The sequence below is a fragment of the Artibeus jamaicensis genome, unplaced genomic scaffold (genome assembly GCF_021234435.1).
Source record: "Artibeus jamaicensis isolate MK-2021 breed Jamaican fruit bat unplaced genomic scaffold, CSHL_Jam_final contig_536, whole genome shotgun sequence".
Taxonomy (NCBI): domain Eukaryota; kingdom Metazoa; phylum Chordata; class Mammalia; order Chiroptera; family Phyllostomidae; genus Artibeus; species Artibeus jamaicensis.
Genome location: NW_026521878.1, coordinates 2,282,132 through 2,307,175, shown reverse-complemented (window position 1 = coordinate 2,307,175; position 25,044 = coordinate 2,282,132). Strand labels below are relative to the sequence as shown.

Here is a 25,044-nt window from a genome sequence, read left to right as displayed (position 1 = left end):
CAACCAAAATATAACCAGAAATGTTGAAATTAAGAACAATCTGACAGTAACCAGGAGGTGGGAGAGGATAGTGAGGGGAAGGGGAGAAGGGTTTTGGGAACAACTATAAAGCACACATGGACAAAACCAAGGAGGGGATTGGAAGAAGGGAAGGGAGGTGGGTATGGCTGGAGTTGGGGGGAGTGGTAGGGGATAAATGCAGACAACTGTACTTGAACAACACTAAAATAATTAACAAAATAAAATAAAATAATGACAAAAAAGTTTTCACTCTACAATGATATGTTGAGCTTATTCTGTAAGCTTTCCTATAGTTCAGTATCACATATAAACTAAGTGCAATGGAAAAAAAATTAATGGCATTTGGTTTAAATTACTATCTACAAATTTAGGTATAAATGCTTCGGGGTTTGATATGATTAACTGTTTTTGATCCTGACACAAATTATTAGTAGATGATTCTAATATATTTTTATTAAACATTACTGAATATAACTTAATTAAACACTACATCAAATGCTTATATGATATAATGTTGATAGGTTTTAGGTCTCAATTAGAAAACATCCAATTTTAGCCCTGGCTGGGTAGCTCAATTGATTACAGCATTGTCCCCATATGCCAAGGTTGCAGGTTTGATCCCCCATCAGGGAATATACAAGAATCAACTGAGACAAGAATGCATGAACAAGTGCAACAACAAATCTCAATCTCTCTCTCTCCTACCCTTCCTCTCTCTCTAAAAATTAATAACTAAGAAAAAGAAAGAATGAAAGCACACAATTTTAGATAATTAATGGATTCTTTTGCACACTCATCAGTGCTCAAATATTTGATATAGCATATCAGTCACTCCAAATGCCACTTATGCCATTCATTAAAGCCCTTTTTGAGCTGTGGCATGCTATTGATATCTGGATATAGAGTGAATGGGAGAGAGGGACTACCAAAAAACCCAATAATAAAAGTGGAAAAGAGAAAAATTTAAACTTGAGAAGTTTTAAAACCATGGAAAGTTGCTTGTTTAAAGCTTCCTTGTTCTGAAGTTTCATTCAGTTTGTGTGTACGACTGCTGTTGTGAAGACTGGGATCTACATGAAACACTTTCCAAATGAACTGCGCTCAGTTCAATTAATAAGTTTTTTCTCCCCAAATAACAGCAATGTATTCCACTAACCAGCAGTTAATTCGAATTTTAGATTTAATAATCTATAAGATGGAACAGTTTCAAAGTATAAGATACAGCATTTCTATAAAGGAAGCATAAGTTCACATTGGTGATTAAATACATGGCTGTATGAACTGAATCAGAATATGTGTGCTGATAACTGTGTACCAAGAATGCATATACTTTTAGAATGATACGTGTCATCTAATCCAGTCCCCTACAAATGATTCCATCTGAGCAGAAATTTTCATGGTCAAGATGATGTTTAAATTGACTCGAAGTTCTGGCAAGACATCCCCTATTACCATGGAGATTCTTGGTGAATTACACTTTTCTAGCATGTAAAAGGCAGTAGACTTAACTCTGCTTCTGCTGTGTAGCTCCTTTGCAAATGCAAACCGCCCTTTGATTTAACCATGTAGGGTTCCGGCTGTTAGCAAGAAATATATATTGCCAATTTCTACACATTTTATGGCAGATTGAGCTGTAACCCAGAACTCTACCCAGCCTGATCTCATGCCCAAACACTTGCTTCTGCAGCCCCTACTTACTTGTACTACAATATTTACTGGCCCAGGTAGCTGGAATCCATCTCAGTTCTTCCCTGGAGATCACAAATTGTGACATAGGTCCAGAAAAGGGAGCCTGTGAATTCCAGGTGTAGTGGAAGTGATTAGGAGAGGACCTTCCTCAGTCACAATTATTCTGTAAGTGAAATGGAGTGTGTTTGTAGATGTAGGTTGAGTCTTAGAGAGCAGAGCATAATTTCATTCTCCAAAAGTTCAGATTGATAAACAAGGCCTTGGTATGAATCTATTTATGACTATAATAATCTCACAGGTAAATGTTTCTGTGATGTTTTTAGAAATAGAAATGATGCTGGACAAGAAAGAAGATGAAACTTAGATATTCATAACTGTGCCCTTTACCTTAATCAGGTAGTAAACAACAGCTTGCGCTACAGCATGTGAAACATATTGAGAATATTACTAATATGTTTAAGTTCATTCAGTAGGAAATAGGTGTGAAGTTTGAAGGTGACAAATGACTGTGTTGGTAGTATTGTAAAAGCTATCATTAAGAAAGGACAAAAAATGATACATGGAGTATTATCCAGTCTTAAAAATAATGACATTCTGATACATGCTACAGCATGGATGGATTTTGAAAAAAATGTGCTAGAATTAAACCAGATACAAACAGAAAGGTATCAAATGATTCTATTTATACAAAGTATCTATAACAGTCAAATTCATAGGACAGAAGTAGGGTAGTATTTACCAGGTCCTGCAGACAGGGGGCAATGGGGAAGATTTGTTTAATGGGTACAGTTTTACTTCTGGATGATGGAAATCTTCTGGAGATGGGTAATAATTGTGGTCACCAATGATATGATGGTACATAATGTTAACAAGCTGTACACTAAAATTGTTAAAATGGGAAAGTTTATGTTTTGTATATTTTACCATAATAAAAACATTGAAATAATTTTGCTTGAAAATGTACAATTACAAAACAGAATTTCAGAAACTTTTAGGACATATGAATAATGTCCATTTTATTTGGAGTTTAGGGAATGTAATTCAATTTCCCTGCATTTAGATACTTTTATCTTTCACCTAGGTGGCAGTTATTAGAAATAAGTTAAATTCTTATTAAAATGTTACCTGGTTTTTCAAACAGTTGGGCAGTAAGACTTTATTTGCTAACATTAAATAAAATCAAAACTATGATGTATATATTTATCCAGATTGCTGTTCTAAGTTGAGTGCAAAATAGGATTCTTATTGAGGATTTGGAATATATTCTATTTAAACATATAAAATCTGTAGACCAAATGGTATAATAAGAGAAGTGATATGAAGCTTGCTAAATATTTTAGAACATATTAGAAAACATATGCTGTCCCTTTAAATTCTAGTTTATGCTGTTACCACTATCAAATTTCAGAGTTGCTGGTTTGTATTTTTCCAGTAGTAATTGTGTACATTCAAAAAGAAGTAATTTAGGAGCTACTTATTCTGACTCCTCAGGTGTTTCATTTGAACACCATTTTTTTCTTTAGTATTATGCTCATGAAATAAACCACTTGCCCTGGAGGAATCTATCACTTAGAAAAAGATAGATTATTGTGTTTGTCTGTGTGTGTGATATTTTTCATAAGACAAGAAAAGTGATTTTATTGAAAGAATTTTACTTTGTAAAAAGTGTTTTTTTACTAAAAAACGAAGTTTATTGGAAGGACTTTTTTTCTCTTACATTGATTTTCAGTAAGTACAATGACATATTCAACTGAATGAGCCATATAAGAGCTTCATTTATCTATTTTATTCCTTTTTTAAAAATATATTCTCCTTTTATCTGTAATCTTCTTTATAATTTAGTGTTATGCATATTTTATGATTTCACAGTTCAGTTTATTATTTTAACTCCAATAATAATTTGAGATAATTTGTAAAGTCAAATCTAATAAAATAAAATTATAAAGTAAGTCACCAGAAAAAAAAAGAAAAGAAATCAATGTAATGTTAAGAGCCAAAAGTGTGGTTAACTAATTGTGTTTTGTGAATCCAGAGACACAGACTTTGTTATATAAAATTTTGAAGAGTGAAGTTGGGAAAGGCTTTTCCATATGATCAATTTATGTCTATTTGCAAATTTATTCTTTCTTTTTTTTAAGTATCATTTTTTAAATTTAATTATTGTTCAAGTACAGTTTTCTGTTCTTTACTCTCATTCCAGCCCACTCCCCCTGGGCCCCCCACCTCCCTCCCATTTCCACCCCCCTTAGTTGTTGTCCATGTGTCCTTTATACTAGTTACCATAAATCCTTCCCCTTTTCCCCTGAAATTCTCTCCCCTTCCCTCTGGTCACTGTCCGCCTGTTCTCTATTTCAGTGTCTTTGGTTATATTTTGCTTGCTTGTTTGTTTTGTTGTTTAGATTCCTGTTAAAGGTGAAATCATATGGTATTTATCTTTTACCACCTGGCTTATTTCACTCAGCATAATGCTTCTCGGCCTTTTGGCTAAGATCAAGTGTAGTATCTGTTCTTATCAGTTTAATATTATTTCTTTTAAAATTTATTTTATTGTATATTTTTATTACTATTTATGTCCCCTGTACCCTCTTCCACTTCTACCTACCCCTGCCCCTCCAAATCACCACACTGATGTTTATGTCCATGAGTTCTTTCTCATTTTTCTTTTTTGCTCAATCCCACCACCCCCTAAATCCCCACTTCAGAGCTATCAGCCTGCTCTTTATGAGTCTGTTCCTTTGTTGCTTATTAGTTCATTGGATTCCACATATGAGTGAAATTATATGGTACTTGTCTTTCTCAGTTTGGCGTATTTCACTTAGCGTAATAGTCTTCAGCTCCATCTATGTTGTTACAAAAGGTAAATTTTTCTTGTTTTTTTATAGCTGAGTAGTATTCCATTGTATAAATGTACAATAGACGTTTTATCACTTATCTACTGATGAACACTTAGGCAGCTTCCAAACTTTGGCTCTTATAAATAATGCTGCAATTAATATAGGAATGTATATATTCTTTTGAATTAGTGTTTCAGATTTCTTTGGATAAATTCCAAGAAGTAGAATCACTGGGTCATAAGGCAGTTCCATTTTTAATTTATTGAGGGAACTCCATACTGCTTTCCACAGTGGCTACACCAATTTGCATTCCCACCAACAGTGCACAAGGGTTTTCTTTTCTTCACATCCTTGCCAGACTTTTTTGTTGATTTATTAATGACATATGACATTTCCACATGTGTGAAGTGATAGCTCATTGTGGTTTTAACTTTCATTTCTCTAATGATTAGTAATATTAAGCATCTTTCATATGTCTACTGTCCCTCTGTAAAAAGGCAAGAACATACAATGGGATGAATAAATGATGTTGGGAGGATTGGACAAATATGTACAGAAAAAATGAAACTAGACCACCTTCTTAAACCACACACAAGAATAAACTCAAAATGAATGAAAGACTTAAGTGTAAGACTCAAAACCATAAAAATCCTAGAAGAAAACATAGACAGTAAAATCTTGGGCATTTATTGTGGCAATATTTTTTCTGATATATCTCCTCAGTCAAGGGGAACAAAAGAAAACAATAAACAAATGGGACTACATCAAAATAAAAGGGGTTTGCACAACAAAGCATCAACAAAATGAAAAGACAACCCGCTGAACTGGAGAACATATTCACCAATACAGCCGATAAGGGGTTAATATCCAAACTTTAGAAATAATTTACAAAACTCTATGCCACAAAAACAAACAATCCAATTTAAAAACTGGGGAAAAGACATGAATAAACATTTCCAAAGAGGACATACAGGTGGTCTATTTGCAGTTTGAAGTCAGATTAATGATCATCTGTTCCAGGAAACTCTTCAACTTCCACTTGTTTATTCACTTTTAGTATAAATGATTATTATGATTTTCTTAATCCTTCTGAGATCCAGGTCAAGACAAGTTTTTTCTTAGTTTCTTGCATTGGTAAGTGGAAGTTTTCTCTTCATTAGGCTTGCACTGCTGTAAAATCTTGGCTTTAAAGCAGTAGATTTGAGTTCTGCCTTGTATGGACAACAAAAGCCAAGTCCTTTATTGTAACTAAGTTTAGTGCCCCTGCCCCTTCATACCAGGGCTGCTTTGACCAGCCAGCTTGGCTGGCTACTGCTCTCAATTTCCTTTTTTGTTTCAGTCTTACAAGTACAACTGTACTGTGTCTGTGTGTGTATGTATATTTCTAGGTGTTACTGTGAAAGTGTTTCTGTGTTTGCCTAAATATTGATCGTCTGGAATCATATATTTTCAGTAGAGTATTCAGTATTCAGTGGAACATTGCTTAAGATTTATAAGAGAGGATGGAGATTTAAGTGTTTTGGAAGAATTTTTTGATTATTTACGTATGAGTAGATTACAAAGTGGAAGACAGTATATCAAGATGTTATTTATGTAATGCCTTTGATGATTAATGAGAGATACCAAGTTTTAAACTGAACACAAATCTAAAAAAACACTAAATGAAATCTGTCTTGTTTGAATGCATTTCTTGAGATTGTATTAGAAACTACTATCACAGACTTATTTTTTTTCTCCTCAAAGGCTTTTATAATTCAGAGAAATATAGGGGGGAGAATTGAACCTTTAACACTTGGCAGAATTATCAATGTTTGGTCCATGAGCTGTAAAAGAAGAGTCGTCTCTTATAGCTCTGTATACTATGTGGCTTTAGTTTTGTCTGAGAATACATGGATAGAAAACTAGGGATAATACTGTCTGGATAAAAGGAGTGAGGCCTTCATAAGGGTTGAGGCTACTGGTCTGTATTGTAAACTATTTTATTATTTATCTTTTTTGTTTTATATCTATGCTAATAAAATGTTTAAAAATCTAACAATATATTCTAACAAGTCATTTATTTGATTTGATCAGCCTGAGTTATGAGATATTCAAATGACTTTCATTAGTATCAATGACTTGTATAAATATTTTAAAGTGTCTCTTCAAGTCTTAAAACAATTTAAGCACAGTTTGATAGTACTTTCAGTATTCAAGTCAGAAGATTTACAAGCAGTAGTAAATGCTATCCTCCCAGACTTTTATATCTTGATGTCAAAATTTGATGGTTAATAAGCAATTTGTTGTTGTTCTATAAAGGAAGTGGTCTTCAAACTCTTTGACTCTGAAATGTTGTGGTACTATGGTAAGCACTTGCATTCAATAATTTTTTATTCACTGGAAATTTGAGTGCTGCTATGCAAATAAAGCAGTGATGAACTGAACACACACTGAATGTAGAATTTAAAAGGGAAGATGGAAATTACATTTGTGACTGTAGATATAATATATTAATCTTATGTAAGGGCAAGTATGGGATTTTACGAGTAGTTATATCAATGCAATGCAAGTCAAGATGATAGTTCTCAAAATGTGATTCCCAGACAAGTGGCATTAGCTACACCAAGGTATTTCTTAGAAATGCAAATTCTAGAGCCCCATCTCAGACCTAATGGGGTCAGAAATATTAAAGCAATCTGTGCTTTTCTAAAAAGATTTTTAAATTTATTTTTAGAGAGAATGGAAGGTGGAGAGAAAGAAAGGGACAGAAACATCAATGTGTGGTTGCCTCTCGTGTGCCTCCTACTGGGGACCTGGCCTGCAACCCAGGCTGTGACCTGACTGGGAATCAAACCAGTTACTCTTGGGTTCGCTGACCTGAGCACAATCCACGGAGCTGCACCAGCCAGGGAAGCAATGTGTGTTTTTAACAAGCCTACCATGTGGTTCTGGTGGCTAAGTTTGAGAACAACTAACTCATGTCATGATTCCTCAACTTGGGCACTCAATATTTGGAACAGGAAATTTTGGGGCATGGGAGTCTATGGTTTTCACTATAGTCTGTTTAGCCACATTTCCGGCCTCTTACCACTCTGTAGGCAGCATCTGCCAGTTGGGTCAAACATAAATGTTACCAGATATTGCCAACTATCCCCTAGGCACAAATCCTTGTTGTCAATTTTTGTTCCCACCAGTTGCCCCCTACACACACACACACACCTACTATATAATGTTCACACAACATACTCTGTTCTTTACCTGGTTACAAAGCATGGTAAAGTTCTCTGAAGCAAGTAAAAAGGGATGCCACCATGTTTAATCAACATAGGAGTCCTAAAGAAATTTGATCTCAAGTTTAAACAGACAAGATCTAAATTCTCACCACTTTAGTTTCTCATTTTACTAAATTTTTCTTGCTTTCAACATTTTTTTCTTCTCACTTTTCCCCCACTCCCTAATTGTGTTTTTCTTTTTCAAGTAGTGACTGAATGAATACTCTCAGATTAGTACTATTTTGAACTTATATAATTCATCCTGTTTATGTTCTAAATTTAACATATTCTAGCAATTTGAGAAATCTCATGTAACTAAAATGGGATTTATTTTTACATAAACTAGACTGAGTGACTTGATAATTCCTGCTCTATGAACATAAAGTGAAGGCTATAATTTTCATTTTGTGTTGTACTAATAATATATCAAAATATTCTCATTGATAAATTAAGTTATATAACATTCTCTGTCAATCAGAGATTACCTTGGGAATTTATTCCCCCTTAAGTCTTTTATGTAGTTACTCATCCATTGTATTTCAAAACCTTTTCCTAAGCCCTGGTTATGGTGTAGGAAGATGTTCTAGTATCTTCTGTCTCTGAAGCAAACTGCAAAGTGTTTCAGTTTTCTGGTTTTCACATTAAAAGATGTCTTGTTTGAGAACAGATTGCTAGGAACCAAGTGGATAAAACTAGTTGCAATTAAAAAGCCAAGATGACTCCAAGTGTGGCAGTAATACATTGTGATAGCTGCATAAACCTTTGTACTTCTGCTAAAATAGTTACGAAGAGTTGGATGTTTCCACAGATTTATTATGTTAGGTCCTTAACAGGATTTGATTCTCACTCACATTTGGCTGATACTTACTGATAAGGGTCAGAGAAGGTCAAGGATATTTTTTTCTCTATTAACGGATTCTAGAGCAGGATGGTAGTAATATCATTTTATACTAAAAGATGATAGATATGATGATAATGATGATGATGACAACAATACAATAATAAATAATATGTATGTTTTCTCTATTAATAGATTCTGAACCAGATAGTAACAATACTGCTGTACAGTAAAAGATGATAGATATGATGATGATGATGATGATGATGATGACGTTGATGATGATATAAAGACAAATGATATGTATTTGGAACAAGCTATAGACAGATGTGTTTCAAAGAGAACAGAGGTTGTAGGATATGCCTGGTATAAGAGTAAACACATCATTTAGATTTTGGAAAGAAGATTTTAGACATAGCATCATCTGATTTTTTTTTCCCTGGGAGCTTTCTATTGGTGACAGTGCAGCACCATGGAGGGAGAGTAGAGGCTCAATGTCAACAAACGCCAGCTTCTCAGGGCAGGTGCAGAATATAAGAAGAGAGTCACAAATGCAGCATGGGGTGGGAGGTTGGGGATTTAATATCCATGGTCAGCAGAGGTAGGGCCTGATCACAGTCTCACACCAACTCCTAGAGTTCTCAAAGGCACAGGTTATAACAATCTATAATCCCTCAGGCTTATTCACAAAAATAAAGTCTCATATCCTAATGAAACCAGAGTTTCATTTTAAGGTCTCAGCTCTGTGGTTTATTTAGGCTTATTCTCTCTTTTCATGGAGAATGGAATCTGAGATATCCTTAGAAAGACACACCATATTCAAACTGCATTGACTAAGCATCCATGACTTCTGGGTGTGTGTGCTTAGTCAAACTCTCACATACTATTTTGAACATTGTTATAATATTGAGGCTTTTGGAGTTACCAAGTATATTAAAATAAATTATGATATAGAGGACCAATAAAAGAAAAATAACTTTCTGAAGTGAAAGGGGGTAGGGCAAAATGTATTTGTATTATGTGACCCTTATATATGTGTAGCCTGTCTACATATATTACTTGTGTTTCAATTTTTATTGAATATATAGTATGTAACTCTAATAATATTAAATGTAAAATATACATGCAAACAATATATGCTTACTTTATATATTTCTGAGTTCCCCTCTAATCTCACTAAATAGTAGCCTAATTAAGACATAACTCTTTCCATTATGCCTACATTAGAACAGCAGAGGCAGCTAAAGAAACAATGTGAACGAGGAGGTGTAATTGTGTGGTAGCGGATGACAAGTGATAACTGCCACTACAGACTGTGAGCACTGACAAGGACCTATGTTAAATTATTTGCAGGCCACCTTGCTAACTTGGGTAGACATACAGCAGACAGTTGTCAAAATTTGGAATAAGTCAGCTTTTATTTTACAAGTTTGATTTTAAAGTTTTAAACCACATGAGATGCAGTTTCCAAGGTTTTATCATCATGGCAATAATTGAATATTTTAGTCTTCCTTAAAGGTAGTGTTACAGGAAAATGAAGCAACCAGACACCGAGGGATTCTGGAGTACAAGGTTTATTAACGTGTACGGGCCCATAGGAGTCAATCTCCAAATTCTGAGCCCCAAACAAAGGATTCTTGGGGTTTATATAGTCTACAGGGTCTTCCTGTCTACGTAGCAAAGTGGGATACAGAAGCAGAATGCGGAAGTTAGTTCTAACCACAGGGGTGCTAGTCCTAGCCCTTGTGAATATCCTGCTGTTTGCTTTCCCAAAAGGCCCTAGCCCTATCGCTCTTCCTAGGGTGCTTGGGGTTTGGGTAAACAAAGGTTCTTCAAAGCTTCCCATATCAGTAGTGCTAGCATTACAAAACTTCAAAAACTGTAGCAAACTTACTTTCCCAGAATGCCTCCTAGTCCTTCCCTTAACTGAGTGCTCTGTAGGGATGAAAAGGGCAACCAAAGGAAAGGTGGGCCTGACGTACCCTGTAAAGAGATCAACAAAAACAAAATTTTTGAGGAATAAAAACTAATATGAATTCAAATTAGTAAGCATATTCCAAAAAATCTCATCAATTTCCAACAATGAATCATTGGTATAATTTTTAACTTCTGAGATTGAATTTTAGTCCTATGACTAGAGTTTTAAAAAATGTGAATGGTTGGACTTGCCATCAGGCCAGCTTTAGACTGCAGGGCTTACGTAAGGAAACATATATATTGAGCATCTTTGTTCACTTTCTCTATGCTAGATGGTACAGAAATAAAGCCAAACAAAATATAGAATTTGTCCTCAAGGATGCAAAACTACATTTATTTTTTATTTTTTCTCAGCATACAGCAATAAATGTAGTAATTTATTGATGTAGTAATTTTCCTTTGAGTAACCATAGTATTCATCTGAATATTTAGTGGTGATACGGGTTTCAAATTTTAGCTTTATAGTTACTTTCTGGTGACTGACATACTAGGTTTCAGGGCCCATTAACTCTGTTGTCCACACAAGTCATCACACATTCTGTTGTGTGAATGAATTGGGTTTTTCATAACTGATGTGGACATGGGCCCACAGTTTCCACGTTATTATGGATGAAATGAAACATTCACAAAGACTACCGAGCCTGTTGGAGGAAAAGGGACAGCATGACTTTTCTCTCAAGGGGAGCAAAAAGCCTCAGCCCTTGCTGCTACCACCCTTAATTGGGTTTCTCAGCACATATCCTGATAGTCCTCATTTACTATGCTTAGGATGCTTTAGGTGGTTTCCTTTTACAGAAAACAAAGGAGTCAATGCAGATAATCACATCACAGAAGAAGGATATTTGCAAATGAAAAGGGCAAAAGTGGTTGAGCCAGATACACTAGTCCTTGGAAGGTCTAGCATGGATTTTAGGAAGTTACTTTTCAGCAAATGTTTGCCACTAATCAGGGTGAGGGTGTTTTTAGCAAAAACCAAGACTCACACCAGCCTAGGCACATTGTAGGCCTGATTCCCCACTGGAGAAGCTTCTGTGGGTGTGGGTCCTGTGCATCTCCCAGTGGGAGGTGGGCCCACACCACAGAGAACAGTCTCCTACAATAACAACCTGACCATGTAAACCTTTCTTTCTCTTTCTATTAGTTATTCTCTTTTGGCACATAAGTAGAAGAGACATAATAAAGTACCAAGAGATTTATCATTTGAACTCAACTAATATCTCCCAAGGTGACATTCCATGGCTAAACAGGCAGTCATCTTTGTTGTATGTTTTAAAACAAAGTAATTTAGATCTAGATTTAGGCGGTGCTGTTCTTGCAGAAATTTAAACATGCTTAGCATAAAGTTAATCATTTATCTTTATAAATATATTCAGGCTTTGGTTTTTAAATTAGCTTTTGACTTGCCCAGTTGTCCATACATGTCTCTAGAAATTTGCATCATTTTGTCAAGGTACTAGACACATAATAGTAGTCACACTGTTTGATTTTGGGTCTCTCTCATGGTGCCCCATCAGAATCCTGGGAAATGTCACAGAAAGGTCACATCAGGGTTGCAATGAATATAATTCTGAGTTAGCCACTGCTAGATTTATGAATGGAGAGAGCGAAGAGTTGATGTGCATAATGAGCAAATACACTGTGAAATGAGTGTGATTAAGAGAAATGGTCTAGCCTGATCAAAGTCTGCTTATACCGAGGGTGATTCCATTTGAGAGCAGGGACCTTTCACATAATGAATTAAAGAAAAACCATTTCAGATTAAAGAATCAGTTATGGGAGAATACCTATAGAGCGTATTTTGAGTGTGTGTCCTAAGGGAAACATGAAATTCAATGCAATAGAGATATATTCATGATGCAACATTTATTATTAACCACTTTTACTGATTAGCTCATCTATGTTTTTTATGTCAGGAGGATAAAAGGTGACTAAAACAAGTGTGTTCTTATATTTTGTCATCTTAAAAGCCCCAAATATGCTTAAATGTGTTAATATATGCATATATACCTTTCTTTTTCAGTAAAACTTAAAATCTAGTCACTAAACAGGAAAACCCTAGAGTAGTTGAAATTAATTCTCTAGTTTCACTGTGATGATAATTATATACTTATTTATATTTTTCAAAACTTATTCATTTATAATGTTATACCAGGTGAATTTTATTACATATAAATTATACCCAAAGAAATCTGATTTCAAAAATAGTATTTTATCTTTCTCTGATAAATAATTATGTATAATACTTACTTCAAGTAGAAGTATTATAAAGAATATTGTCAATATTTATTAATGTACTAACATTATTTTCCCTTTGCTCTTATGCTCTGATTGTGGAATAATTATAGATTAAAAAGTAATTTCAATCTCCACTCTTCCCTTTCTTCTTTCCTCCCTCCTTTCCTCTTTCTGTTTTTACCATATAAACAATTGGCGTTCTACAATGCCCTTTCCTGTAGGTCTCTGTGACGCCATGGTACTTTGAAATTTCTTTTATTCAATTATATCTTTCAGAAACTGAATATTATTTTGAGAATTTAACACCTTACTTTACTATTTCCACTAAAAATTTCAGATTTTTAACTATCCATTGGTACCTCAAATTCAACACATCCAGAGTCAAACTCACCATTGTTCCCCACTAACTCTACAGTTTTTCCAAACTATGGTGAATAACCACATCACCTATCAATCATAAATTCCTCCTTGACTCCCTTTTCCTGATCCCTTATATCTAAATGACATTCAGTTTCAATCTGTTCTGCCTCCTTGTATTCATCATCTTTCCTCCACCTGAATTAGACTCTACTCAGTTTTTGCCTAGCCTGCTGCTTGTTCTGCACGTGCTTGTTGAACCTTTTTCTTCTTCCAATCTATGCACCCTAAGGCAGCAACATGATCAATATAATATCATATTGGTTATGTCAGTTCCTGGCTTAATCTTCTTTTACTGGCTTCTCATTGCCCTTGTAGGTTAGAATCCAAATCCCTTATTATGACACACAAGGTCCTCCACAATGTGTAATCTGTCTACCTATCCCACAATTACAGAACCCAATCATGTTTAATAGTTTGGTCCCTGATATAGACCAAATGCTGTGTTCCTTGAAAATTACTATGTTGAAATCATAGAAATGTAATGGTGTTAGGAGGTGGGCCTTGGGGAGGTAATTAGGTCATGAGGGTTTAGCCCTCATGAATAGGGTTAGTACTCTTATAAAAAGAGCCTGAAGAAATTGTTCACACTCTCTCTTTGCTTAATGCTGTGTATGGATAAAATGAGAAGACAGCCATCTGCAAACTAGGAAGCGGGCTCTCATCAAACCTTGGTGCTTTACCTTTGACTTCCCAGCTTCCAGAACTGAAATACATGTTCGATGTTTAATCCACCCAGTCCATTATGATTTGTTATAGCAGCTTGAACTAAGTTCCTAAGCCATGATAAGTTGTCTAACTCCTCTTCATTTGTGTTTAAGCTGCTTTCTGTACCTTGAATGGCCTTACCCAAAGAGGTCAAACAGCTACTCAGCCCATGTGTCCACCACATTTGGAATTATTTATATTTGTCTGAAGCAGCACTGAACACTCTGTTATTATGCTTTTCCTTGTATGATGCTTGAAAACAACATCAAGAACTGATTTATCTCAGAGGTTTCCAGACATAGCCCGGCATCTGACATTTAGTAAACACCAAGCCTTGGCAAAGTACTGAAAGTTGTTCATATTTTATGTGATTCATTTGAGCTGAAAGAATTAAAATGCTCCCAAGGTTTTAATGTTGGCTTTTATGAAACCCAAAATAGATACTTGGAGAATTGGTTTTGAGGTTTTTCAAAGGAAAAGAACTTGGGTAAATGGTCATAATACTGTCATCACCTATCTGTTTAAATGGACAGGAGTGATGTAGCAATAAGTATTTGTCTGTGAACACACAGAATTGCTAATACTTTACCTTAAACACACATAAATTGAAATTTATCTTTTCTTTAACTGATTTGGTCTTTCTAACAAGCTGCCACCTACTGAGTAGTGGGGAACACTCTATATTTGTCCATTTATGTCTAATCTATTGCACTAACCTATAATATACTAGATTTAATTGTCCCTTTATACCATGCCCATTCTCCTGGTTAAAAATGCTCAGTCTCTCAGCTAATTCCCCTCTCATGACCCTCACTTTAAAGTGGCATCTGGGAAAAGTTGGTTTTCTAATCCCACAGTGCTGACATAAGATCCATGCATTCCAATGCCTGCCTGCATTTCTGAATTCACCTGTCTTATCCTTATCTTTCATCCCCATAGTTGCCACTTTCTCTGTTTATCTTAATAGCCGAGTTCCTAAAGTGGGGGAGCTCAGACTGGCATCTAACATCTGCATTGAATGGTGCTCTTTTGTCTACTTAGCCTTCCCTTGGCTCATGATGGTTCTACAGACATTCTTAATCATGGCTTCAGCCTCCATCAGGTCTTTACCATTCAACCTCCAGGCCTTTGCTTATTCGGTTCTACTCATCAGCCATCCCAAATGATTTAAATGATATGGTGTGCCTCTCACCATTATCTACACGGATGAGATGAGAACAGGACCAGTCATAATGTCTTTGGGAGCAGAGCAAGAATACAAATGGATATACTTTTTCACATTAAATATTTAATTTATGAATCAAAGGGGTGTACTGTGAAATAAAATACATTCCATCCTTTCACCTTGACAAAGATACTTCCCTAACAATGTGGAAAGTCAGGTGTGGAATGGAATTGTCTGACTCCTTAGAGTTCTGCACCAAAACTCAGTGGCACAGGTGAACTAGCACCTGGCATCTGGCCTTGTGTCTAACCTCTGTCTCTTAGTGCCTTTGAAGAGAGAACTTCAAACAAACATGTGTGGATACCCCAGCCTACATGTTGAAGATGTTCACACCCTCACACAAACATTTATCCCAGGCTACTCATTATATTTAGAGATGTCAACACAGGTGGGTGAATATACTGTGAGGAGGAAAGACCCAGGGAATAGACTCTTGTAGGCTCTGAAAGAGGGCTCAGGCAGGAATGTCCTGGGTCCTGAGAAGCTACAGATTCTGGATGGGTATGTTACCAGTAGGAAACTCTAACATCCTCTGTGCCTCATGGAATCAAGTATGCAGCTAGAGGAGGAATAGAGAATCTTGCAAAATTCAGGGGCAAGTGTTCTTCATCTAAGAGCAATACTTGATTAGCATGAAGTTGTTTATTTCTGTAATCTCAAATGGAAAAGGTCTGTGCCCCTACCCACCACTGTCCTTATTTAATATTCTGTGGTCTTTTTTAAAAATTATCCTATGCTTTAGTTTACCTTTTATATCACCAACAAGGACATATCACCAGCACAGTCTTTCTAGGCACAATAAATTTGTGTTGCCATCTTAAAAAAGAATAGATTTAAATAAGCAACAATATAGAGGTAAAATCAATGGGTACTATTTAATATTTGCAGTACATTTTTTGTTTTCTATAAATATCGCCTTTGACTCTAGGTTGCAGTAACATGCACTCACATTTATCAGTTAACTCCTCCAGCTCTACAAATAATGCTGTCCCCTATTTCTTTAAAGAATATTGTTATTCTATTGTGCAATGTGAACTTTGGAATAAAATTTTATATTAAAACATGCCTAAAAATGAGACAATTAATAAACAGTAGAAATAATATGTTTTAAAAGATTAATAAATGTGCTACAATGAGGAATAAAAACTTGAAATAAATGTACTTTGTAAAAATATTTTGTAAAGAATATAAAGATTAATGGTAATTGTCATGTATTACTTGCTCAACTTTAGAAAATTATATTTTAAGATTTGAGGAAATGCTAAATATACTGAATTAGAAATTGCAAGGTAACAAACAGGACATTTTGGTCATTTAACTGTTATGTTCATAGGTTTTGAGTGTGCCATGAGTCAAACACTAGAGGTTCCCAAATTAATTTACTTTTATAATAATTTGCCTTTTAAAATATGGATTGTAAAATCCATTAAAGATAACTATGGTTAATGGTATTTTTTTAAATTACCATTACTAACTATTTAAGTAAATACTAATTTAAAAGTGTGAGTTTGTTTTGGAGCAATTTCACCAAGATGTTTATCCACAGATCTCTGATTATTTTCTCCCTCTAAAAAATAATAACCTTATACTTTTAAACTAGCACAGGAATGTTAATCCATATAAATCTCTATCCTCATGCCTCCAATCAGAGACTTTTATGATTCTTTAAAATTCATTTTGAAATGTTGAAGATTAAAATTATAGGTAATACAGTGTTTCTGTATTTGAAGTCATGGAACCCATAGTTTGGAGCACCAAGTAATATTTTGCATAGTAGTATTCTTCAGAAAACACATTGAAAAATGCTTTAATGGAAACAATTTTTACAAATACAATATTTCTAGGAAGAGTAATACTTCCCAAATTATACTAGGCAACTACTCTTATTTTTGTATCACTAGTAATTTATTTCAGTTTTAGAAAATTATTACCAAAATGTATTTCTCATAAAATATCCTATAATAAACTTAATAAAATTAGTCCATCTACAGTGCTAATATTTTATAATGAATTAACAATTATAATGACAAAATTATACAAATTGTATTACATTTGTAAAAAATTCTAAAAGCTACAGAACAAAACCTCAGTTTTCTGAAATTTGGCTTTCTAACTACTTATATAACTACTAATCTACATAGAACTTTGAAATACTATGATGTAGCCCTAAAGCCTAGATGTTCTCGTCAGAAATGTGGTTTAGTGTTGGGCTCTTTACTCATTATCAGTATGACTAAGTGCAGGTTACTAGGTATGTGTACTCATAGATAAAATGGTGGTAATAATATTATTTTCCTAAAAAGATTGTATTATTTAAAAGATGAAATGTATGGAAAAACCTGTCCCATCGTAGGAACTTTGGTTACAGTTTACCTCTCTTCTCCATCCATTTTCTTAAAATTTAAATATTATTCTGAGAGAGTGCCTAGGCTTGTTATAAATGGTTAAAGTTTCCTCAGAAACCTGGAAAGCCCAGGGGATATTTGGGGTAGTGCCAAAGAAGAACAGCCAAAGCATAAACTTTATTGGTGACAATAAAGAGAATATATAAATGCATGTATGCATGTCAATACATGCATGTGCATATGCCTACAAACATACTAATGAAATGTCATTAAAAACAGGGGGGGATTGGGACTTTCAGCCAAGATGGAGGCATAGGTAGACACATTGTACCTCCTTACTCAACCAAAAGAAGAACAACAACAAATGTAAAAACAAAAAACAATCAGAACTGCCAGAAAATCAACTGTATGGAAGTCCAAAAATCAAGGAGTTAAAGAAACATTCATCCAGACCTGTAGCAGGTGCAGAAACCAGAAGTCAGGTGGAGAGGACCCTGGGTAGTGAGGCAGCTGGAGTATCAGGATGGGCAAGGTGGTGGCTTGCAGACTAGACACTCCCACATTCGTATGCAGATAAAATGGCAAAAACAACCGGAAAGTGAGACAGACTGCATAACCCAGGGTCCCAGCGTGGGGAAATAAAGCCTCAAAACCTCTGACTGAAACCATCTGTGGGGGTTGAGGTGGCAGCAGGAGAAACTCCCAGCCTCACAGGAAAGTTTGTTGGAGAGACCCACAGGGTCCTAGAATGTACACAAACCCACCTGCTAGGGAAACAGCACCGGAAGGGCCCAATTTGCTTGTGGGTAGCGGAGGAAGTGACTGAAAACCAGCACAGCAGAGCAAGCAGCACTGTTCTCTCTCAGATCTCTCCCCCACATACAGTGTCACAACACAGCCACTTTGCCGGCCCTGAGGAACACCTCAGGCTCTGCCCATTACTACATAACAAGCATACTCAGAAAAAAAAAAAAAACAATGATCCAAATGAAAGAACAGATCAAAGCTCCAGAAAAAAATACAACTAAGTGACAAAGAGATAGCCAACCTATCAGATGCACAATTCAAAATACTGGTAATCAGTATGCTCCAGGAACTCAATGGGTACTTCAACAGCATAAAAAAAAGACCTAGGCAGCCCTGAGTGGTATGGCTCAATGGATTGAACACCAGCCTGCAAACCAAAGGGTTGCTGGTTTAATTCCCAGTCCAGGGCACATGCCTGGGTTGTGGGGCAGGTTCCCATTGGGGCGGAGGGCGTGTGAGAGGCAACTAGACACTGATGTTTCTCCCCCTCTCTTTCTCCCTTCCCCTCTGTCTAAAAATAAATAAATAAAATTTAAAAAAAAGACCTAGGCAGCAATGAAGGTTGCATTATGTGAAATACAGAAAAATTTATAGACAAGCAACAGTGATGGGAAGGAAACCAGGACTCATATCAACGGTTTAGAGCATAAGAAAGAAACATTCAACCAGAACAGAATGAAGAAACAAGAATTCAAAAAAATGAGGAGAGGCTTAGGAATCTCCAGGGTATCTTTGGACATCCCAACATCTGAATCATAGGGGTGCCAGAAGGAGAAATGGAAGAGCAAGAAATTGAAAACTTATTCGAGAAAATAATGAAGGAGAACTTCTCCAATCTGGCAAAGGAAACAGACTTTGAGGAAGTCCAGGAAGCTCAGAGAGTCCCAAAGAATTTGGACTTAGGGAAGACCACACCAAGGCACATCATAATTACATTTTTTAGGCAAGATTAAAAATAAGGAGAGGATGTTTTAAAATCAGCAAGAGAAAAGGAGACAGTTATCCACAAAGTAGTTTCCATGAGGCTATCTGCTGATTTATCAAAATAAACTTTGCAGGCAAGAACGGGGCTGGAAAAAGTATTCAAAATCATAGAAGGTCAAGGACCTATATCCAAGATTTATCTATCCAGCAAAGCTTTCATTTAGAATGGAAGGACAGATCAAGTGCTTCCCAGATAAGTTCAAGTTCAAGGAGTTCATCATCGCCAAGCCCTTATTATATGAAATGTTAAAGGGACTTGTTTAAGAAAAGGAATATAACAAATATGAACAGTAAAATGACAACAAACTCACAGCTCTTAACAACCAAACTTAAAAACAAAAGCAAACTAAGTAAACAACTAAAACGGGAAAAGAATCACAGAAATGGAGAACACATGGAGGGTTATTGGTAGGGGAGTGGGGACATGGCGAGAGGTAGAAAAGGTACAGAGAATAAGTAACAGAAATGGTAGGTAGGAAATAGATATGGATAAGTTGATAATAGTGTAGGAAATGTAGAAGCCAAAGAACTTATATGTAGGACCCATGGATATGATCTAAAGGGTGTAGGTATTCAGGTGGGAGGGTTGAGGAGGGTCGAGGGTAATCAAAAGGGGGAAATGGGACAACTGTAATAGCATAATCAATAAAAGCTATTATAAAAATGTTAAAAATCAACAAAAGAAAAAACAGGAGAGAATAGACTATGATATTCACAATTATTGTGGAATTGACTCAACTGCACTACTACTTATTATGGAAAACACAAGACATTTTAAAAAGATTTCGTTTGTTTATTTTTAGAGGGGAAAGGAGGGAGGAAGAAAGAGAAAGATACATCAATATGTCATTGCCTCTTGCACACCCCTACTGGAGACCTGGCCTGCAGCCCAGGCACGTGCCATAACTGGGAATCCAACTGACCACCCTTTGGTTCACAGGCCATCACTCCACACAAGCCAGGGCACAAGACATTTTAATGACATTTTAAAAATTATTATTAGAGTAATACCACATAAAATATTCATTTGTAGCTACTTTGGCAAGCTCTATTATGTAGAACAATAACAACATTTGATTACTTTGTTAATAAAAAATTATAACCCTTACTGATCAGGAGAGATTACAAACATAAAATGGGATAACAGATTCTGTGCCTTATTTAAGAACTGTATTCCAGCTTTGCTAAATGTGTGTTAGAGAATTTAAAGGAATAGGAGAACCAAGAAAATAATGTAAAAAATAAAATATAAAATTATTTTAAAAATTATTTAGAAGGGGGTGAGAGGAACTAAATTGACTTTCAAATTAAAAGCATTCTAAAATAAGCTTTCAAATGCAGTTTCATCTGGTGACATGTTTATTAGGGTTTACATGACAATATATAAAGTATCTGACTGAGATAATGAAACCACATGGTGGATTTATTGGGTCATTTTTTTACTTTGTGATTTTAGCTTATAGTCAGTTTTAAAGGTCTGATATTTAGAAGGTGTTGCTTCTCTACTATTATGACTAAAATATTTTTTTACTTCAATTCGATCTCCATTCAAAGAACTAACCTCCTTTCAAATTAAATTTACTTTTTACAAAAGCTTCTGTAGGTTTTATTTAAAGCACCAGTTTACTAAAATTTTGGATAATAGTTCACTCCTGTACATTTTATTGCATTTAACTGCATTGGATAAATTCATTTTTAAAATGAAACATGACAAATCTTGTTTTAAGGGGAAGAGTTCTCACTAAATACAATCATTGTACCCTGATATATCCTTTCAATTTGTAATTTTTTAAATATGAGTTTGGTTAGAATTACAATAAATAAAATCCTCATCTGTACAAGTCTCTGTTCTAAAGAAAGAATTTACAATTTGGGTATCTAACAAAAAGATTTGCCTGTTTCTTTATGATATAACATGGCTATTGGCTACTTGACTTTAAAGCTGTATAGAAAAATGTGATTCTGGGCAGACATGTTGGTAAATCTGTTTCTGTTGTCAACAATATAAAAAGATGGCCGACCTTTACTGTGGCGAACCTCGTTTATCATCCTGTCAGGGCACCATCTTTTTCCAGTTTCATCTTGGACCAGAATTTTGTGGCACAGAAAGAAACCTGGGCATCAAACCATACCATATGAACACATAGACAGCACAAATGTTATAGAGCATAAACAGACCTCTCTCACTGGGCACTAGTTGAGAGGTTTGAAGCCCATTAGCTGCAATTGCAGTTCAGACTAAGAGAAAAAAAATGTCCAGAGGAGGAGCATTTTGAATGTTTTTATGTATTTGGATTTTTAATACCTTCTGTTACATTCCATCACTCTTCGCTTGGACATTTCCCAATCTGCTCTCCCAAAATCAATGCCATTATTTTTGCATCATTTTTGTCTGAGTTGCTCATTGTTTTCAGAAATTATTTTTTCTCTACTCTCCTTGGTAAAACAGTCTCCGATTTGCAGTCTCCGATCTATATTTTACTATTCTAGTAAAAATATAGATCCCCTAAGGAGCTTAAGTTCTGAAATAATATTAGAGGTAATTGAGTGCAGTATTTACTCTATTTTTCATTTTTATTTATCATTTATTTGAAGACATATCTCAGTCTTAACAATTTTATTCTTTCTAAAATTACTGTCATTAACTTAAACCCGAAGGACAATACATGAAAAAATCTAATATGAAAACACATAAATGGAAGAAATTTATAATGTGGAGCCATGAATGAGTGGTAAATAAGGTGCATGAGTGAGATTGAACAGTCCGATACTCTGCCCTGAGAGAAAGAGCGGGCCACACACACAGACAGAGCACGTTCACCATGGCGGTGTCGTGCAACAGAGAGGGGACACAGAAAAACTTTGAGAAGTATGCTAACAACATGCTATCAAGGATTATTTATGGGGGTTATCCACTGTGACATTATCAAATGTGCACTTCAGGAAAGTGCACTTCAGTACTGTTGTAGAATGTTGACACAGACCTGATATTTTATAATCTAGCTGTTTAAGACATTGAGACAACAAAATGACTCAAAGTTAAAATTTATTTCAGATATTTTTGTTGTTAATTATTTTTGTAGGTTCTCCTATCATAAATTTAGTCTATTGAATAAATGAATATGCATTCTTATATTTGTTTTTTTATTTCTATAATTTACCTTGTATTAACAAGTTTGAAATTTAGTCCATCATAATCCTTCCAGAAGTCACCTTTCTTCCTATTTATAGCCTTCATGACGTACCATTGTAATGGCTGCTAAAGTAATTAAACAAGGAGGCCTGTAGAGGTAAATCTAATGTGTTGGCAGCCCACTAAGCAAACCAATAGCTAAGACATAGTCAATGTACTAGAATTTTAGGAAGAATGAATTTAATAAACAGTAATGATGAGCAGCCAAATGGGCTTCTGCAAACAGGATGAATGCTTAAGCTATGGCTATGATTAATTTTAATTAAAAGCATTTATTTGTTTTACTTCTGTGTCTTCTCTATAAAGAACTTTCCACAAGCCTCTGTCAGCAGGGAGCTCCTGAGGACTGTCTGTTTTGTGCTGTCCGATTTGAGTGGGTTTACTCAAATGAACTCTTGAAAATTTTAATGTGTCTTAGTTTATCTTATAACACTAATTATATCTTTAAGACAAAAGGAACACTTTTTGGGAGTTTCCAACCTTTTCTCTTTGACCTGGGAGGTAGTCTATTTGGTCTTTATAAGCTAGAAGCAATGTGTACATGTTGGTGTCTATTCATTATCACAATAGAATCTGAGCATGGATATTTAGTTGGATATTTACAAAATCCAAAATTCACTTTGACAGCCTAGCATACAGTGGGTATATTAACTGAGTACAAATTTCTGGGGACCTAATAGTCTCAGATGGTAGAAAAGGATAACTGACTACATTCCTGCCTTGAGAATTTGCGAAGTGGGTGAGGAAATCTTACTTCCTAGAAATCCTTTAATTAATATTTGCATGATATTTCCTACATGATATCACTTTTCCCACTTTGTTTTTTCTCATTGTATATTTCCCTCAACTCTCCTGGACAATATAATTAATTTTATGGAGAAAATTTCTAATTCCATAAATTCCCTAGAATAGTACAGAGAGCACAGTACACTGACCTGGATTTTTGCCCTCTCTCTAGGCTTCTCTTCCAACCACTGCTTCAAAAAGTTCAGAGTATTATACCTAGAAAACCTCCTTCAGCCTGTGGAATGGACTGTGGTTCTTTGGTTCATTCAAGTTTTGATGACTTTATTCATCGCTCCTTGTTCTTGGAATACTCTTCCCCTCCTATTACATTTGGACAGCTTTTTTGACATGCTTGTAACATCAACTGAAACCAGTATATTTTATTTTTTTTGATTTTTTCCTTGAGTTTCCTTCTCCTCGCCTGAGATGGGCACTCTGTGCCTACTTAATGCTCTGTGCTTCCTTATTTAATAGTAGTAGCCTTTGGCATGGTTTACTTCATTTACTTACCCAACAGCCCTTTTCAGTAAACTACTGTAATTATTATCAGCCTCTTTTTATACATGAGTAAACTGAAGCAACACAAATTAAGTAACTTGCCTAAAGTCTTCCAGCTAGTAAGTGATAGAATGACTTTTAAAAGCAAGAGGTCTAACATCAGAGGCCATAATAGTGCTGTCCAATCAAAATCTAATGTGAGTTACAGATGCAGTATAATTTCTAAATTTTATAAAGGATACCTGATAAAAGTGAAAAGTGGCTGTGAGATTAATTCTATTAATATATTTTGTTTGATACCACATATCCCAAATAGTATATATACATATACATATACATATATATATATAATCAGTATTTAAACATGAAATGTTTAATTTTTTATACAAAGTTTTCAAAATACATTGGCTATTTTACACTTACAGTAAGTATATCTCAGTTCAAACTAGTGTTCAAACCTGTGGTGGCTAATCACTGCCTTTAGTTAATAACACACGTGTTTACTCTTAATTGCAGCACTCACTCCACTTTGTATTGAAATAGTTTTATTTGTCTGTTTCCACCATTGAACCATGAGCTTCTTTACTAAGGATGTATTGTTTATATTTTTTCCCTAGCACATAGACTCATGCCTGATACGTAACAGAAATATAACAAATGTCTATTGAATTTTATTGTGGAAATTTTGCAATCAAAATAGATGCAAGATTGTTGAGAAGATATTCAAGAAGATGGTTGTAGCTCTCAGGGCCAACAGGATACGTTTTAAAGTTCCACTTGAATAGTGTATGTAAATGCTGAGTTCTGTGAAAATCGTTATTAGTATAATAAATGAAAACATGGTCTAGAGATATTCTAAAGTTTCTTTACTATTATAGAATACTGTGCTCTTAGTTACAATTGTTCAGTGAAAAAGTGGTTTCGAATTAGCACTGCAACATCATGTTCGGTCAAATCATGAATGTACTTGTGCCTCACACACAGTGGACACATAATAAATACTAATTTTATGTGTTTGAGCCAGTAGTAGTAAACTCAACTCCTATCGTGTTCATTATTTATTTGAAATCCTATCCAAATTGCCACAGGTTTGGACAAGTTGAGCCAGTTCCTCAAAATGAACTTCATTATAGTCAAAGTGTTCCATCTGCTTTCCCTAAGTGAAAGAAGCTTCCCTTGATGCCAGAGTGAGGGCTCCTTGACTCAGAACCAGATGCAAGCTCATACCAACCTTCC

General features: G+C 35.1%; 1 protein-coding gene and 1 pseudogene across 1 annotated transcript in view; both read left to right on the top strand.

Annotated features, from left to right (window-relative positions):
* Positions 1–25,044, top strand: part of DPP10 (dipeptidyl peptidase like 10) — a 713,494-nt gene that overhangs the window by 273,370 nt on the left and 415,080 nt on the right. The window lies entirely within an intron of this gene.
* LOC119046967 (uncharacterized) lies at positions 4,175–4,297 on the top strand (annotated as a pseudogene).